Source organism: Lithobates pipiens, unplaced genomic scaffold, assembly GCF_037356315.1.
Source record: "Lithobates pipiens isolate NorthernLeopardFrog02 unplaced genomic scaffold, aLitPip1_a1.2 Scaffold_28, whole genome shotgun sequence".
NCBI lineage: Eukaryota > Metazoa > Chordata > Amphibia > Anura > Ranidae > Lithobates > Lithobates pipiens.
Genome location: NW_027507789.1, coordinates 62,508,144 through 62,527,334, shown reverse-complemented (window position 1 = coordinate 62,527,334; position 19,191 = coordinate 62,508,144). Strand labels below are relative to the sequence as shown.

At 45.0% G+C, this 19,191-nt stretch overlaps 1 long non-coding RNA gene across 1 annotated transcript in view; it reads right to left on the bottom strand.

The window, feature by feature from the left end:
- Positions 1 to 19,191, bottom strand: part of LOC143935431 (uncharacterized) — a 47,577-nt gene that overhangs the window by 4,418 nt on the left and 23,968 nt on the right. The gene's annotated exons all lie outside the window — the stretch shown is intronic.

Here is a 19,191-nt window from a genome sequence, read left to right as displayed (position 1 = left end):
ATGGGGTAATCAAGTGATTTTCTTTCTCTTCTCCATGGTGGAAGGACAGAAAACCAAATCATCTATGAGCTGCTTTAGGTTCCTAAACAAATGCAAATGTCACTGCTCTGCAATACAGGTGGTAGTATACTCCCCTACCTGCAGTCTGTGCCTCCTACCTCCCTTCCATTCCAGTCTTCTTAGCATTTGACACTCACAGAAGGGAATGATGCCTTTATTCTACTACGACCCCTAATACAAAGCTAAAGTTTAGGTATGATTTTTATACCATAGTAGTATTATTCCAGCTTGGAGCAATGTAAATAATTATATCTCATACCTCACCACTCCCTGTGGAAGCTGCAAATCACTGTAGTCAAGGCTACTAAAGTGATAGCGGCAGTCTACTGGATCCACAAGATCAATTGCCGTTCTGCATAGTAACCAGGTGGTCGCTTGGCTGCCATTCAGGTTGGGTTCACATCTATGCGAATTGGATGCAGGTTTCTCCGCATCCAATTTGCATAGCAGAAGAATGCGACCGACTTTCTATAGAGCCGGTTCACATATCTCCGGGGCGGCTGCAGAGTGCACTGCACTGTGCGTCTTTGGCTCTGTTTCAGGGTCGAATTCAGGCAAAGATTCAGCCCCGATTCATCCCTGAACCGGAGAATGGGGACGCACATCATTCCTGTGCGATCCGTAGCCGGTTCCAGTGTGAATCAAGCCTTAAAGAAAGCCTTGTATTTTTTCCTATGAATACAAAGCATTCCCTTATTAGTTTGGATGGGGATCGTGACTTCGTCATGCTGTGTCTCTTCTGCAATAACACACATGTACTTGCCGGCTTGCAGTTTTCTATTGAATGTACACTGAGCTGAATGCGTTTTGCTGATTGTCGAGTATAACCCTGCTGACTTTTCAGGGGGCATGTCAGACCTCTGAAGACAGATCACTGCTTACATACAGTGAGCAAGGGTTCTTCTCTACAGCATACTGGCAGGGAGCAGGTTTTTCTACCCAGACTTTGGCTTTTTTCCCAAAGTAAATGAACTGGAAGACTTTACTCACCTGTTGTTTTGCGTTACCTAGAATCTTTTTTGTTTTTTTTAAACAAAATATTCAGTTGGGGTTTAAAGCTGAACTCCGAGTAAACAACTAAATACACAGAACTGTTTTGCCTGCCAAAGGATTTGTATTCACATCCATCTAGTCTTGAGATTTACACAGCTCTGCCCCACAGCACTGCCCTGTCTAGCAGGGAAATAGACCTGATCTTTCTCTGGTGCAAGTGCATTTTTACTTACAGGTGAACTCCTTACCCCCAGCCTGAGCTCATCTCTCTGTCACTCTGCTCTGCCCTCCTATTAGCAAGGCTCCTTGTAATGTAGCACATCAAATTGGTTCCTTGTTAAGATTCTCCCTCTGCTGTACAGACTGTACCATTGACTGCAAGTCAACTGCAAGTTCAGCTTTAAAATCATGTTTGATACAATTTATATAAAATACAACTTATGTTTTATTGTTATGTTTTATTGTATGAAACATAGATACAGGGCAGATTAGCAATTGCATAAACCCACCAACCTCTCTGATTTACAACTGTTGAGCTAAAATATCAGCTACAAAAGGAGTGTATTGTTTTTAATGTGTCAGCCAACTAACAGGCAATTGCAAAATGCACTTCTATATCAAAAAAAATTTGAAAACAGTATATACAGCAACCTTTCGAAACCTTTTTACTCTAGAAGAATCCCTAAAATAAGGTCAGGCCATGTCTCGGGGAACCCTTTCTAAAACAAATTAGTTGGGTATCTGTCAGAAACCATGAATCAGACTGAGACAGAAGTACAGTTAAATCTCACTTGTTTAATAATAATAAAAAAAGGTAAACAGAGTAAACATAGTCAAAACATAGCCAGAGTACAGGAACCGGAAGGGATAGTCAGACAAGCCAAAACGTCAGGGAGCCAGAGATGAGTGTAGTAGAACAGCAAGCAGGATCTGAAGCCAGAAGGAATGTCAACCATGCAAGTCTTTAACAGGAACACAGGAGAGCGTCTCTAGAGATGTGACCAAGGCGAAGGCAGAGACCATCTGGACTGGACTGCTTAAGTAGGCAGGACTGATGAGCAGGATATCATCAATAGGTGAGTCACTGTGGAGAGATAGGAGCTGGCATTTAGCCAACAGCTAAGCGGACAGTTCAGAGAAGGAAGGGCTGAACCCAGCCCTGACAGTATCAGTGAGAAAAATGCCCCTTACATTTGAGATCAGTAAGGAGAATTCCCCTCCCTTGCATTGGTGGTCAGGAGGAAGAATTCCCCTCCCTTACATTGGTGGTCAGAATGCCACCCTTAAAGACACCTAGAACGATCATTGGTGTCAGGCTGATGGGGGTCAATCATACACAGCTCAAAGAACCCCTATCAACCTGGAGGGACCCTGGATGAGAATAGCCGATAAGGCAGAAGTATCAATAAAACATTATTTCACTATTCTATCCCCTATGATGCAAAGCACATGTATTTCTTTGTCCCGTGGTGCTAGGTGCTTCCAACGTGTAGTTATAATGTCAGTATGGGCCTCTCCTTTTTCCCCTGGCTGGTCCAACATAGCTAGAGAGGAGATGGCTGCTTCCCCAATGGCCGCTTGTCCCAACTCAAAGCACTTTCCAAAACAAGCAGCAGCAAGAGGAATGCAGAAGGATGGGAAATTGACCGGGCTCCTCTCCCTCTCTATTCCTCAAGAAACCGTTATGAAGCAGACGTCTCCACCTTGCCATAGAGGGGTGGGCTACACTATGAGGTTGGGCTGGGTGTCCCCACCAAGTACTGATTGTACATGTACTTGGTTCCATACCATAAGGGACAGAATAGTAAATAAAATGTAATGATACTTCCTGTTTAATGTGTCTTTAATAAAACTCAGGTGAGCTGGTAAGAAACAGTAACTAAATAACTAAATAGGATTCTTTGAGACTTTTGTATATTTTAAAAGGTGGCTATGCACATACAAAACCCCTTCATTTCCATTGTAAGATATTTTTATTTTTCTAACATTCCACCTAGACAATACAATGATTTTTTGTTTGTGGCCAGCTTTACAGATCTATAAAGATATTCTACTGTGATGTAAAACAGGCATTCTGATTTTATTGTATTTTAACAGGCAGGAGTAGCACTGGAGCCTTGCCAGCTTTTTTTTTATTTTTTTATTTTTTGTGTGTGATGCACTGTAAGGGAGCTTCAAATGTTTGTGAACATCAAAAATTATGAATGAAAAATTATATATATGATATTAAACATCATGGGGATCAATGTTTTCACCTAGGATTTATATATTTTTCAATTTAATCCATTTAGCAAAACACGTGAATCTTGGGAGAAATATGTGTAAATCTTTGTAAAAGAAACATTTCTAAATGTTGTCTTGGAGATCTCCCTTCACTTCCTTGCCAATGACACAGCAGAAAGTAGGACAAGATCTCTCCAAAGTTAGGGGATAGCCTCTATTAAAGCAGAACTAAACTCTCCCAATCAACAATAACTATTTTTTATCGCTATTGTGCTAGCTGTAGAAAATAGATAGGAGGGTGTATTATATTTATATTTGTTGAGTTGCTTCCTGGTTTCTGGCCTAGGCCAAGAAAATGTCATACATCCCCCAAGTCTTCATGTTTTTCTTTCTCCCTTCATCTAGAGGAGGAGCTTTCTCTGCTAAACACACCCACCTTCCCGCATGTTTGAGCTAATGGGAGATGGATTCCAGGAAGTAAATGCTACATGAATCATTTGCCCTTATTCAAGATGGGGCAGCTAAAAAATTTTAGGGGGTGTTTTTCAAAGTGATTTCTCACAAAAATAAAAGAATGAAGGCATGGTTGAATGGGTGAGTTTGCATTAAATATAAAAAATAATTAAAGTGGGATTCCGCTCTTTTTTTATTTTTTTCTTACCTGTCTCACTGGTGGGTGAGTGCTAGCTTCGATTGGCATCCACGTCCGGCGTTTATTTGACCCCCGGCGCGACGAATCTTTTCTTCAGGATGACTTATAAAAACCTACTCTGGCATTTTCCATTTTAACTGTGGGCGTCTGAAGCCCACAGGCATTTACTTCCTGGTATATGATGACGTCTGGCTCCCAGCATGCTCCGCTCCATCTTGCACATGCTCAGTGAGAGCAGTGACAAGGAAAGAAAAACTCCAGGAAGTTCCCGCCCCGTTGTCAAGGCAACGAAAACCACACAGCACAGAGAACAAAGAATGAATGAAAACGAACCCACAGAAGCAATCACTTGTTTGCTTGCTACCTCGTGTGTAATGGCAGATACAGCTGCCTGCCCACTTTAAAAATGGCAAATTCGTACACGCCCTCGTCACGTGACCGGCGTCCGAACGAAATCTCGCGAGATTTCGCAATTTCAATGTCCCCCATGGATTCTTGGGAAATTTCCCAGGGACCATTGCGAGGACGATAGCCACCCCTACTCCCACGGGAGGAGAACCCGGAAGTCAGCTGAAACATCAGAAATAAAAGGTAAGTAAATAATATTTTTTTTTTTCAGGGTTCGTTTAGGTAAGTATGCTAACTGTTGATTTTAATAACATGAACTTTCATTTTTAGGTACCAAACCACTTTAAATACCGTTTTTCAGTTTGTGGTGCTCAGATACAATTAAGTGACACCCCATACAGACTATCAGATTTTCTGCAGATTTTTTCCTTCAGATTTACCAAAACCATATAATATGATGTCAAACCTTAGGAGTTTCAATTTGTGTGCAATCAGGCAGGCCCTTGCACTACATGGTTTTGGTAAATCTGAAGACAAAAATCAACAGAAAATCTGATAGTGTGTATGGGGCTTTAGGCTGACAAACACATAGATTTCTCTTGTGCAGCCTGCGAGCTGATCAAGAGAAGTCTAATACATTTCTACTTCCAGGCCAAAACAGCAAAGGATGCAGGAATCTCCCTTGCCAGCTATTGTATTCAGAAAACAGCAGGACCTGCAGTTGTCTGAATACCCAAACAAAAACTGCCTCTCACAGGGTATTTAAGAAAAAACATCAACAAAATTATGCTTATCTATTATGAAAAAAACACTAATGGAATACTTAGGGCAGTACAATATTATAGAAATAGTGGCATCATAACTCTGTAGCACATAGGCTTTGCAGAGGGCAAAGCTGTGAACAAGATCCAGCAGTCCCCACCCACTACAGGTTGCCTTCGGAGAACTACAGGAAGGGGTGGATACAAGACCTTTCACCAGGGGTCAAGTCCTGGGGAAAAAAGTGTGGGAACTCCCACTCAACATCCACTCCCCCACCAAAAAAAAAATAATTATACGCTCATATGCACGAACACTTCAAAAGTGGTATTTTTCATCCAATTTTCGTATTGTGTGTATGAAGCTTAACTGTTGGTGCATAAAAAAATAATCCTCAATAAACATAAATACGGTAATTCTCTGAATAATCAGCATTCATTCAATTGTGCTTCCATGCAAATGTGAACATCATGTTCTGATCTTTATTGGGGAATTTTATTTTGTATATAGAGTGTTTATGTGGTGAGTTTACACTTTTCATTGAACAGAGTTTGGATAACACAGGGTTAAACGGAAAGGTCATAAATGAGCTGCACATTATCTGGACAGAATGCTTGGGGAGATAGTGATGTGTTCCTGCTTAGGAGATGTATGTTAGCTTGGGGGGCTGCAAACTCTGCAGGGCTCCAACACACACTCGCTGCTATTCCAACCCTTCACATATTTCAACATAAACTTCCCTCCTGGCATTAAACTTTGCCAGGTATTGTGCTCAGCTTACCACCTCAAACTGATGTTCCTCCCTCAGCTCACCTCTCTCCCTGCATGTCCTGTGAGCAGAATAGCTGATCTACCCGTCAGCTAGACCTAGACCTGATCTACCCATCAGCTAGCTGTGATTGACAGGGAGATCGAAGCAGAAGCTGTGGCATGCTACGCTATGTGGAATTATTTTATCTATTGCTTGTGATGAGCAAAATACAGATGGAAAGTGTCCAGTGAACAGTGATTATCTGTTTCATTGATAAACATGCAAACCTGTATGATCTGGTAAGTGGATTACCTACAGGGTTGTGACACAAGTGGTGTGGTGAAGGAGATCGTACCATATTGGGATAGTTGTTAATGCTTTCTTCCACGATGGTCTATGTTACACTCACCTTTTTTTTCTTAATGCACTTTCACTGAGTGGATCACCATTTCGTACCTTTTTTAAGTGGACTCTTAAACAAATCTATTGCTATTTTAAATGCTTGCTATTTTTGCACTAGGGCTGCTAATGTTTTAGGAATTTTTCTTTGACATATATTTGATGTACCTTGTTTTATTATAGTAGCTGCTTATTATTGTTTTACTAACATCTTTTTTGTGAGCGCGGAGGGAGAGATATTGAACATCGTTTTTTTATTTCTCATTTTTTGATATTTGCATCTAAACATGCTATGTTGTTTAACTTCAAATGTTCCAAAAAAGAAAAACCTTTTGCAATCATTTTCCTCTAAAACAGGCATGCCAAACAGTAAGTCAAAATGAGTGGAATTATTTTTATTGGTCTGGCTTTATGTCTAGTACTGACACCATACACTAAATTATATAGGGAAATGTAGCCTTTATCAACTGGAGAATGGGTGGGATTTCATTCAGTTTAAATCCCTAATGCAGAGCTAAAACATATTGAAAAAAAAATCTAAATAACCATAATCTACACATATCCACAATGTAGCTAAATTGAGAGCTGCAAGCCTCACTCTGAACTTTGCTCCTTTGTTTTCCATTTTCATGCTGTCAATGCCATCTTTTTTCCTCATAATTACCTACTCTGAAAGGTCAGGGCTTGCCCATTGAAGACACACAGTTGAATAAGCAGCCCATGACATTGAAACTAAGCAGCTCTCAAAGTGCTACGGCCCAAGTGCCTTAGTACTCACATGCTATTTCACCAATCAGTCCCTTCTATAGCGGCAACTAGAGTCACACCAGAAGAACTGAAAGAGTCTGGACCAACCAGTGAGTTTTGGAATGAAAATAAAGCTTCCTGGTGCCCTACATGACCAAATGTTTGTGGACATCTGATCATTACACCTATATGAATTTGTTAGTGCACCCATTCTATAACCATAGGCATTGATTTGGAGTTGCCCCCTTTCCCTTTATGCCTATAACAACCTTTACTATTCTAAAAAGGCCTTACAAAGATTTAGAAGTGTTTCTGTGGGAATCTGTGCCCTTTCAGTCAAAAGAGCATTTGTGAGGCTAGGTACTTATATTGGACGAGAATACCTGAAACAAAATTGGTGTAGCCAAGTCCCGGGTCCCCTTTGGTCTAATGAGAACTTCCAGAGTTAGGTTAGCTGACATCCTTCTATGTAGAGTGGGTTACGAGGCATGGTGGGTGTAATGCAAGGTAGATTCATGGGCGCCAGACACTTCTTGAATGCAAAGCGATTTATTTTATCTTAACAGAACTGTGGGAGAGAGGGTTTAGAGTCGGGGTGCCCTTTAGTAGTTGCAATGTTAATTTGGCAGACTCTGAGATTTCTATAAGTAGACAGCAATGCAGGGAAAGGCACCCAGCTGGACACCACATCTGCATGTGTAGACACGCTGTCTCCTATGGCAACAATCTTGAACAGTTCCTATAAAAGATTACAATAAACTCTTTCACTTCCTCTACAATTTCCTATTGTAGATCTTTACTCAACTGAGCTCCCAGTCTCTCTCACTAGACTTGCTGATTCCCTGCCACTGGATCTCCTGAGCTCTTCCAACCTTCTCTCTCAGTATCTTCCTCAAGCGGCACCCCCTCTTCCGTGCTGGGTCCCTAGCTTGGCATCCAAGATACTCCTCAAGCGTCAACCCACTGGCCTGCTCGTTCCCTGGCTTAGCACCCAAGGCTGCTCTGCAAGCATCACCTCCGCTGGCTGGGTCCCTGACTTGACACCTGCCAAAGTTTGCCAATTCTTTACTGTCCCCAGTTGGTGAGAATGCTGCTCTGATACTTGCTTCAGCTACTCACAGTGGTCCCTGGTAATAAGGTGGATGGTCCCTTAGTGGCGACAGCTTCCCCTCTACCTCCGACCATGACAGGTTCTCCGGCCAGCAGAACCGTCACTTCTGGATGGACTGCAAGCTGCTGCTCTCTTGCTTCTGGGTAGGCCCTCAGACAGCCTAGCAGTCAGATGTCCCTAGGATAGGCCTCAGGCTCTGGCCTAACAGCCAGGGCAGCACAACCCACAATCACCCAGACAGTCGTCCAGGTGGCACCAAAACCCAGATCACCTGACCTCACCCAAATAAATAGGCTCTCCCAACAGGTCAAGGGACCCAAGAAGATCCCTGCCCATTGGACGAGATACCATATCTATTCCTAATCTGAACTTGCAATGCCCTTGTCTTATCTAATACCGCCAGATACTCGGCCATCTAATGACAAAAGAGAGAAGTGCAGCAATTCCAGAATTAGGGGGGAATCAATCTCATTTAGGGTGGAATCAATGATCTCCTATCAATTGGCCAAGACAACTATACCTGGCAGGTAAATTTACTAGCAACCCTGCCTAAACATCAGGGTGCTACATTGGCATTCTAATTTATCCCAAAACTAGTTTGGTTGGGTTGAGATCAGGGGTTTGTGCAAGCCACTCAGGTTCTTCCATATGAAACTCATCAAACAATGGCTTTCTGCACCTGGCCTTCTCAAAACTGCTACCCCATAGTTGAAAACAGAAAATTTTACAAAATGTCTTTGTACGTTGTAAAATTAATAGTTCCCTTCACTGGAAACTGCTGAGCTCAATAATTTGTAGGGGGGCCTATATACAGTATTTTTGGCCATGTAGGGTAGGTGTGATGGTTGCATGTCCCCAAACCTTTGGCAATATAGTGTAATTATATAGTGTAATTACTATGTTCAGTCTTAGCATATAAAACATTTACACTGATGACTTCAGCTCCACTCATCGTTAAGGCCAAAAAAGAGAAATAAAAAGGATTTTGTGCAGTCCATGAATCCCTATTCTGCCATGCCTGCTTTGGGGATATGTGTAGAAACTTACAATGTCTTCTTGACAGTGTATGCTGTGCTGTCAATCGGCATAATGTACTGGAAGGGTAGAACAGGCACACTATACTAGAGGGTGTTGCAGGGTAAATGATTTGCTGTACAAAGGTGTTAAAGCTAAGAGGTAAGAATTGCTTTATATATAATGACATAGCATGACATGCACTGCCATTTTTTAATATTGCAGAACAGTATTTTTCCAGGAATGTTGGCAATCATGTAAATACAAGTAAATTTAGGCACCCAAATGTTCCTGCAATTTAGAGTTTTATAATTAGACCCCAAGTGACACAATCAATGCTTGGTGTTACCACAATGACTACATCCTGCCCATTCTTTCCATCTAGTTAATTCCAGGTAGCATATATTCAGTTTCAATGGGAACTACATGCACACTACATATTTATTACATTAAAAAACTATATGTGTTTTTTTCTGTTCCATAATTTGTGTTCACAGAGCATTTGGCCATCAATAAAGCAAGAATGTATAACCAGACAGGTTATGGTAAAGTGGCCCAAAATAAAAATAAAAACCATTTATTAAACCAGTTCAAAATACAGAAGAGTACAGGAAATGATTTGCATGGTTCCGCCTACTATTCTATAATTATGGACAAGCCCCTTGTTTTGGGGATTTGTGGCATGAAGGGTCCTGTTTAAGGAGGCTCTATTGGACTTTCTACTGTTTCTGCATATATAGTTGGTCAAGAGGCATAAAGATATGATTTGCATGGCTCTGCCCACTATCTTAAAATGAGAAATAAACCTCTTGTTTTTGGGGTTTGTGATGGAAGTGAGACATGTACATGCCTTCTGATTTAGAAGGTTCTGTGCTTCGTCAATGACACAAAGGGCCCATTTACAAAGCACTGTGGTGCACTTTAAAAATTTGCATTATGCATTGCTTGGTTTGGGATTCTGATTCAAGTGAAGCACCATTCAAATGAATGAAAAAAAGCTGGTAAGACAGCCCAATCTAGTGATCAGGCAAAGTGATGTGACTGGCCTCTCTTCCAATTACAGCATTCTCTTTACTTTCTTAAATATTAAACTCTCTCATTTTCTAGTTTAACACATTGACCCCCCCCCCCCAAAAAAAAAAACAGAAGCTAAACAATTTGTTGATTTTTTTACCCCAGTGCTTCCAGTTTACAACTTTCAATACTGCTGGCTCCTGCATTCTCAGTGGTGCTTTCCTGAACTTTCAGCCCTCACAGGAAAGAGACTAATAGTAGACAGTTTAGTCTCCAGTCAGTCTGTTAGCTTGGAGAAAGAAGGCGCAGGTGAGTGCCTTGCCATTCTAGGCTATGGGGCTGTGTGTTTCTATAAATGCACACAGTGTAAGGAGATACAAGTAGTCTCTGCATGTAAGGGTGGCTCCATAGGATGCTAGGTAGAAAAGAGCCACCCTGAAGCAGCAAACTTGGTATGTCACTAATGGCACTAGCTTAAACTGGAACATACATGAGGTTTAATAGAAAAAGAAACTGCCTACTCAGTAAGTGATTAAACACTTCTTGACCACGCTATAGCCGAATGACGGCTACAGCATGGTTGTCTAGTTCTGGGAAGGTGTAATTTGATGTCATCCCATAACCACGCCCCCACTGCAGAGCGCTCTGTAATCGGATGTGTCCAATCAAAGCTAATCACAGTGTAAACACACTTGCTGGTTATTGGCATTCTTTTCCTCACGTGCTGTCACAGCATGAAGAGAGGAGAGCCTATAACTGGCAAGTGTGATAGGGGACATCTACACTAATAATCAAGGCACTAATCATCACTGTCCTGATTATCAAAGCAGTCCCAACAGTGCCAATCAGTGCCCATGAGTGCAGCCTATCTCTGCTGCCTATTAGTGCTGCCTATCAGTGCACCCTATTAGTGCCCATCAGTGCCGCCTCATCAGTGCCCATCAGTGCAGCCTCCTTGGTGCTCATGAGCACAGCCTATCATCGCCCATCAGTGCAGCCTTGCCAGCGCACCTCAGTGAAGGAGAAAAATTACTTATTTACAACATTTTACAAAAGGAACTTAAAAAAAAAAAAAAATCTTATTTTCAAAATGTTCAGTCTTTTTTCGTTTGGTTAGCAAAAAAAAAACTAGTGGTAATTAAATACCACCAAAGCTCTATTTGTGTGAAAAAAAATGATAAAAATGTCATATGGGTACAGTGCTGCATGACCACGCAATTCTCATTTAACGTACAACAGCACTGAAAGCTGAAAATTGGCCTGGGCAGGAAGGAGATAAAAGTGGCCAGTAGGTAAGTGGTTAAATCAGCTGCTGAAAATGCTTAAAAACTGAGAGTTTAATATCACTTAGAGTAAAAAGATCTGTCTTAGACACTGTAGGCTAGTATCTGGCGTATATTTTATGAATGGGCTTTAAAATCCACTATCTGCTATCAATAGATGCTACAGTAGATGCAGATTAGTATATTAATAGATGCACGCTGCAGCACAGGCGTTTGCTCTGGAAGATGTGCCTGAATAAGCAAGGGCACCAGACTAGTCAGGAGTATTGACTGTGCTCTCCTTGCAGCTGATATTTTTCCCATTATTCACTTACAGTACCTTGAAAAAGTATTCATACCCCTTGACATTTTACACATTTTGTCATGTTACATCCAAAAATGTAAATGTATTTTATTGGAATTTTATGTGATTGACTAACATAAAGTGGCACATAACTGTGAAGTGGAAAGAAAATGATAAATGGTTTTCCAATTTTTTTACAAATAAATATCTGAAAAGTGTGTCATGCATTTGTATTCAGCCCCCTTTATTCTGATACCCCTAACTAAAATCTAGTAAATAGAGTCCACCTGTGTGTAATTTAATCTCAGTATAAATACAGCTGTTCTGTAAAGAGAACCATAGTGAACAAACAGCATCATGAAGGCCAAGGAATGCACCAGACAGGTCAGGGATAAAGTTGTGGAGAAGTTTAAAGCAGGGTTAGGTTATAAACAAATATCCCAAGCTTTGAACATATCACAGAGCACTGTTCAATCCATCATCAGAAAATAGAAAGAGTATGGCACAGTTGCAAACCTACCAAGACATGGCGGTCTACCTAAACGGGCAGGTTGGGCAAGGAGAGCATTAATCAGAGAGGCAGCCAAGAGGCCCATGGTAACTCTGGAGGAGCTGCAGAGATCCACAGCTCAGGTGGGAGAATCTGTCCACAGGACAGCTATTAATCGTGCACTCCACAAATCTGGCCTTTTTTTAAGAGTGGCAAGAAGAAAGCCATTGTTGAAAGCCATAAGAAGTCTTGTTTGCTGTTTGCGAGAAGCCATGGGGGGGACACAGCAAACATGTAGGAAGGCCAGTGTGGTGGCCTGAATTTATGGGAGGAGCCCGGAGGGTATTTAACCAGCCCGCTCGCCTGTGGTCTTTGTCGGTTTCCGGTGCGCGGCACTACGTCACTAGGCCGACTGCTCGGGTTTCGTTGCCATTCGGATAAACGTCTCTCTACTAGAAATCTCGTGGTTTTCGTTTCCCGTTCGTTTTTGTACAACGTCGCCGGCTCGACTGCCGCAGGTAAGGGTCTCGATTGACCTTCCTGTACTATTTTTGAGTGTCGTTAAAACCTGAAATATCGAATAGTTCGTTATGATCCCGGGTTGTTATCACTCAAAACGCACTATTTTCGCAGCGCCCTTCATTTCACGGGCGTCATTTCGGTAGATATTGCTTGTAGGAAAAACTGCACTGTTTTAGTAACTTGTTATGTAGTCTCGTTACCGTGTTCCACAGTCAAAATCGTTGCCAGTCGTGTCTCACGGCACAACGACTCGTACCTCTGCCATAGCTGGCTCACGTAGGTCATTTCATCATTTCACTCATTTCTGTCACGCACTGCGCTCCGATTCGAATCCAGTCGCATCCGCTAAATACGCCGATTCGTTCCGGTGTGCCCCTAGTTGCTCGGCCTCATTTCGGTACATGCTCCAGAGCCCGCTCGTTGCTAAATCGACCCGGGTCTCTGTCATGGGAGTCATTTCACCTCACCTATTACGTTCGAATCGAAACCAATCGCTTTTCTCAAAACGCACAGGTTCGATCGACGTGTCCCAGTTGCGTTGGCCTCATTTCGGTACATGCTCTAGAGCCCGTTCGTTGACGGTCGCAGGTTGCGTCCTCTCCGATTCGTAGCTCTATCATGGGAAGCATTTCATTGTCACGTAGTACGTTCAGTTCGAATCCGGTCGCATCCCCGTGCACCAATTCGTCCCGGCGTGCCCCAGGTATTTTTCGGCCTCATTTCAGTACATGCTCCAGAGTCTTGTTCGTTGTCAGTCGCAGGTTTCGGCGCACCGATTCGTGCCTCTGTCATGGGAAATCATTTCACTGTCACGTATCACGTTCCGATACGAATCCAGTCGCATCTACGATGCACCAATTCGTCTCGGCGTGCCCCAGGTATTTTTCGGCCTCATTTCAGTACATGCTCCAGAGTCCCGTTCGTTGTCAGTCGCAGGTTGCGGCGCACCGATTCGTGCCTCTGTCATGGGAAATCATTTCACTGTCACGTATCACGTTTCCGATACGAATCCAGTCGCATCTACCATGCACCAATTCATCTCGGCGTGCCCCAGGTATTCTTCGGCCTCATTTCAGTACATGCTTCAAAGTCCCGTTCGTTGTCAGTCGCAATCGCGGCACGACCGGTTCGGGCCTCTGTCATGGCAAACTTTTGTCACTCATTTCATTTGTCACTTACCACGCTCCGATTCGAATCTAGTCGCATCCGTGATGCACCGATTCGTTTCGATGTGCCCCAGTTGGTTACGGCCTCATTTCAGTACATGCTCCAGAGTCAGGATTCATTATTGGTTGCAGGTTTCGGTTCTCTGATCCATGACTCTGTCATGGGAAATCATTTTCACTGTCACGTATCACGCTCCGATACGAATCCAGTCGCATCGTGCACTAATTCGTCTCAGCGCGCCCCAGGTATTTCAGCCACATTTCAGTACATGCTTCAGAGCATGCACGATTAACGGATAGTCGCAACAGCGGCATGATCGATTCGTGCCTCTGTCATGGCAAAAAAATAATTTCACCGCCACGTACCGCGCTCCGTTTCGAATCCAGTTGCATACATGCACCGATTCGTTACGGTGTGCCCCAGTGCTTTAGCCTCATTTCAGTGCATGCTCCAGAGTCCGGTTCATCGTCAGTCACAGTCACGGCAGTCGTTACAAGTACGCACACAAGCGTAGACTTCTTGCAATCATTGCAAACACGCATTCAAGCGTAGACTTCTTGCAATCGTTGCAAGCACGCTTCCAAGCATAGACTTTTTGCAATCGTTGCAAGCACACAGTCAAGCATGGACATCTTGCAGTTGGTACAAGTACGCATACAAGCGTACACTTTTTGCAATTGTTGCGAACACGCATCCAAGCGTAGACTTCTTGCAGTCATTGCAAGCACGCATCCAAGTGTAGACTTCTTGCAATCATTGCAAGCACGCATCCAAACATAGACTTCTTGCAATCGTTGCAAGCACGCATTCAAGCATGGACGTCTTACAGTCGTTGCAAGTACGCATACAAGCGTTGACTTCTTGCAATCGTTGCAAGCACGAATCCAAGCATAGACTTCTTGCAAATCGTTGCAAGCACGCATTAGGCATAAACTTCTTGCAATCGTTGCAAGTTCGCATACAACCATAGACTTCTTGCAATCATTGCAAACACGCATCCAAGTGTAGACTTCTTGCAGTCATTGCTAGCACGCATCCAAGCGTAGACTTCTTGCAATCGTTGCAGGCACGCATCCAAAACATAGACTTCTTGCAATCGTTGCAAGCACACATTCGGGCATAGACCTCTTGCAATCATTGCAAGCACACATTTGAGCATAAGACCTCTTGCAATCATTGCAAGCAGATGTCCAGGCACAAACTTATTGCAATCATTGCTAGCAGGCAGTTCTGGCTGGCTCAATAGATTGCTTTAGGAAAAGCCTGGATACCGTATATACTCGAGTATAAGCCGAGATTTTCAGCCTCTTTTTTGAGGCTGAAAGTGCCCCCCTCGGCTTATACTCGAGTCATCGCCGTCTGACTGCTCGATCAGCGTATCGAGCAGACAGACGGCGGACATACTACAATTCGAAAGCCGCGCCTCCGCCTCCGCCTCCGCCTGTGATAGGCGGAACACTGAATTTCCCAGCAGCCTGTGTTCCGCCTATCACGGACATCGTCTCATCCTCGTACGAGGATGAGACGATGTCCGTGATAGGCGGAACACAGGCTGCTGGGAAATTCAGTGTTCCGCCTATCACAGGCGGAGGCGGAGGCGGAGGCGCGGCTTTCGAATTTTAGAATGGGCGCCGACGAAGAGCGGCGATCCTGGCAAGGCACGGGACGGAGGCAAGGCAAGGCACGGCACGGGACGGGACGGAGGCAAGGCACGACACGGGACGGAGGCAAGGAGGCAAGGCACGGCACGGGACGGAGGCAAGGCACGGCACGGGACGGAGGCAAGGAGGCAAGGCACGGGACGGAGGCTCGGGACACAGGCTCGGGACACAGGTAGGCTGGACACACACACATGGACACACACACACAGGGATGGATGGATGGAGACACACACACACAGGGATGGATGGATGGATGGAGACACACACACACAGGGATGGATGGATGGATGGAGACACACACACACAGGGATGGATGGATGGATGGATGGAGACACACACACACAGGGATGGATGGATGGATGGAGACACACACACACAGGGATGGATGGATGGATGGACACACACACACACAGGGATGGATGGATGGATGGACACACACACACACAGGGATGGATGGATGGATGGACACACACACACACACAGGGATGGACGGACACACAGGGATGGACGGACACACAGGGACGGACACACACACAGGGATGGACAGGCATGTCTCACCCTCGGCTTATACACGAGTCAATACGTTTGCCAGTTTTTTTGGGGGTAAATTGGGGGCCTCGGCTTATATTCGGGTCGGCCTATACTCGAGTATATACGGTACTTTCCTAAATGTACGTTATAACGGGGTACTTATATTTATAGGTAAAGTTGATCCAGGGAAAATCCGATTGCCTCTCGAGGGATCAGGAAGGAATTTTTTCCCTGTTGTAGCAAATTGGGCTATGCTCTGCTGGGGTTTTTTGCCTTCCTCTGGATCAGCTGTGGGTGTAGAATTGGGTGTGTCGGGTTGTGTGGTATTTTATTTGTTTGATTTATGGTTAGGACTGGATGCACTTCTGTCTTTTCCGACCTGGCTGTATCTTACCATAACTCCTTGCAATCGTTGCAGGCACGCATCCTGGCATAACTCCTTGCAATCATTGCAGGCACGCATCCTGGCATAACTTCTTGCAATCGTTGCAGGCACGCATCCTAGCATAACATCTTGCAATCATGGCAAGCACGCATCCTGGTGACTCCTTGCAATCGTTGCAGGCACGCATCCTAGCATAACATCTTGCAATCGTTGCAAGCACGTATCCTAGCATAACATCTTGCAATCGTTGCAAGCACGCATCTTGGCATAGCATCTGGCAATCGTTGCAAGCACGCATCCAAACACATGTTCAAGCACAACTCCTGCAGTCTTCGCAAAGCACATGCGGTAACACGAATTTCTCAGTCACTACCAACCCATCTCCAGTGACAAACTCCCGCGCAATTGTCGCAAGGACACGTTTAAACACTACTTTTGCAATCATGCCAAGGCTTGCGACTTAGCATAACTTCTTGCAATCATTCTTTTGCAAGCACATTCTCAGTGGCACACAAACTGGCTACACGTTGTTTTCAGCAGCACTTAATTGACCACTTGTCTCCTGTGGCTTTTCTTACAAGCCACTCACCGTTTCCTGTCTGTCTGTCTCTCCCTTAGGACAGTTGAGTTCAACTTCCGTCCTGCACCAGGATCATGTTGACACACGCAACTGGTAGTGATGGACGAACTTCCGACGGGACGTTTCGCGAACGCGAAACGCGAACGGACACAAACGTTCGCGAAAACGACCGTTCGCCGCGGGCTCCATTGACTTCAATGGGAGGCGAATTTCGCAAACCTTTAGGTCGAATTTGCGGCCACGGGGTAATTATTAGGGGGTAGCACGTAGTCCCACCACCTGGACAATAGCATAATACATGTATGAGGTGAATTTGGGATCGATAACTACAAGCATTTTTTTTTTATTTGGGAAATTGTTCTGACAATTCAGGACTATGGAGCTAATGAAGGCAATGGAGGAGAGGGAAGGTCAGGGACCAGGGTAGGCAAACAAGAGGGTGCAGGAGATACAGAGCACTGACAGCAGCACCGTAATACAGAGCACTGACATCAGCACCGTGACATACAGCGCTGACAGCAGCTCCGTGACATACAGCGCTGACAGCAGCTCCGTGACATACAGCGCTGACAGCAGCTCCGTGACATACAGCGCTGACAGCAGCTCCGTGACATACAGCGCTGACAGCAGCTCCGTGACATACAGCGCTGACAGCAGCACCGTGACATACAGCGCTGACAGCAGCTCCGTGACATACAGCGCTGACAGCAGCTCCGTGACATACAGCGCTGACAGCAGCTCCGTGACATACAGCACTGACAGCAGCTCCGTGACATACAGCGCTGACAGCAGCTCCGTGACATACAGCGCTGACAGCAGCACCGTGACATACAGCGCTGACAGCAGCTCCGTGACATACAGCGCTGACAGCAGCTCCGTGACATACAGCGCTGACAGCAGCTCCGTGACATACAGCGCTGACAGCAGCTCCGTGACATACAGCGCTGACAGCAGCTCCGTGACATACAGCGCTGACAGCAGCTCCGTGACATACAGCGCTGACAGCAGCTCCGTGACATACAGCGCTGACAGCAGCTCCGTGACATACAGCGCTGACAGCAGCTCCGTGACATACAGCGCTGACAGCAGCTCCGTGACATACAGCGCTGACAGCAGCACCGTAAGCAGCCCCAGGAGGAAGTCAGCACAGCACAGGGATGGTGTGATCCCCTCATAATAAGAACCCCCAGGAGGAAGTCAGCACAGCACAGGGATGGTGGGAGCCCCTCATAATAAGAACACCCAGGAGGAAGTCAGCACAGCACAGGGATGGTGGGAACCCCTCATAATAAGCAGCCCCAGTAGAAATATGACACCGCTCAACCTCTTCAAAGAGGAGGGTAGGGGCATATAGTACGGTGTGCTTTTTTGGGTCAGGGAAGTGAGCCAAATGAATTAAGAAGGTCTGTGTGCTTGATTCCAAAAATTGTTTATAGACATATACATGGTCTACTGATCACATGTGTTGAATTCCTCCGAGATCCATGCCTCATTCATTTTTAGAAATGTGAGGTAGTTAACACTGTGGTGAGCTAGGCGAGTACGCTTATCGGTCACAATCCCCCCTGCTGCGCTGAACGTCCTTTCGGACAGGACACTGGATGAGGGGCAAGCCAACAGTTCGATTGCAAATTGGGCAAGCTCTGGCCAGAGGTCAAGCCTGCCCACCCAGTAGTCTAGGGGTTCATCACTCCTCAGAGCGTCCACATCGGCCGTTAACCCAATGTAGTCGGACACCTGACGGTCTAGGCGTTCCCTGATGCTGGATCCGGATGACACCTGTCGATGGGTCGGCTGAAAGAATGACCTCATATCCGAAGTCACCAACACATCTTCAAACCGGCCTCTTCTTGCAGGCGCTGTTGGATTGGTACCCGCAAATCCTTCTCTGGGAGTGGGAATTGCTCCTCTGCCAGCGCACGCAAAAGCAGAATGCAGCATTTCTCGAAGCAAGGCCTGGAAGTGCTGCATTCTGACAGCCCTCTGCGACGGCGGTAACATTTCCGCCATTTTGTGTTTGTACCGGGGGTCTAAGTACGTTGCCACCCAGTACTGGTCCTTGACCCTCATGCTTTTTATACGGGGGTCCCTATTAAAACACTGGAGCATGAAGGCCCCCATTTGCACTAAAGTGGAAGCGGTGTGGTGGCCTGGCTCCTGCTCATCATCCAGGATAATGTCGTCCTCTTCATTCTCCTCTCCCCATCCTCGCACAACA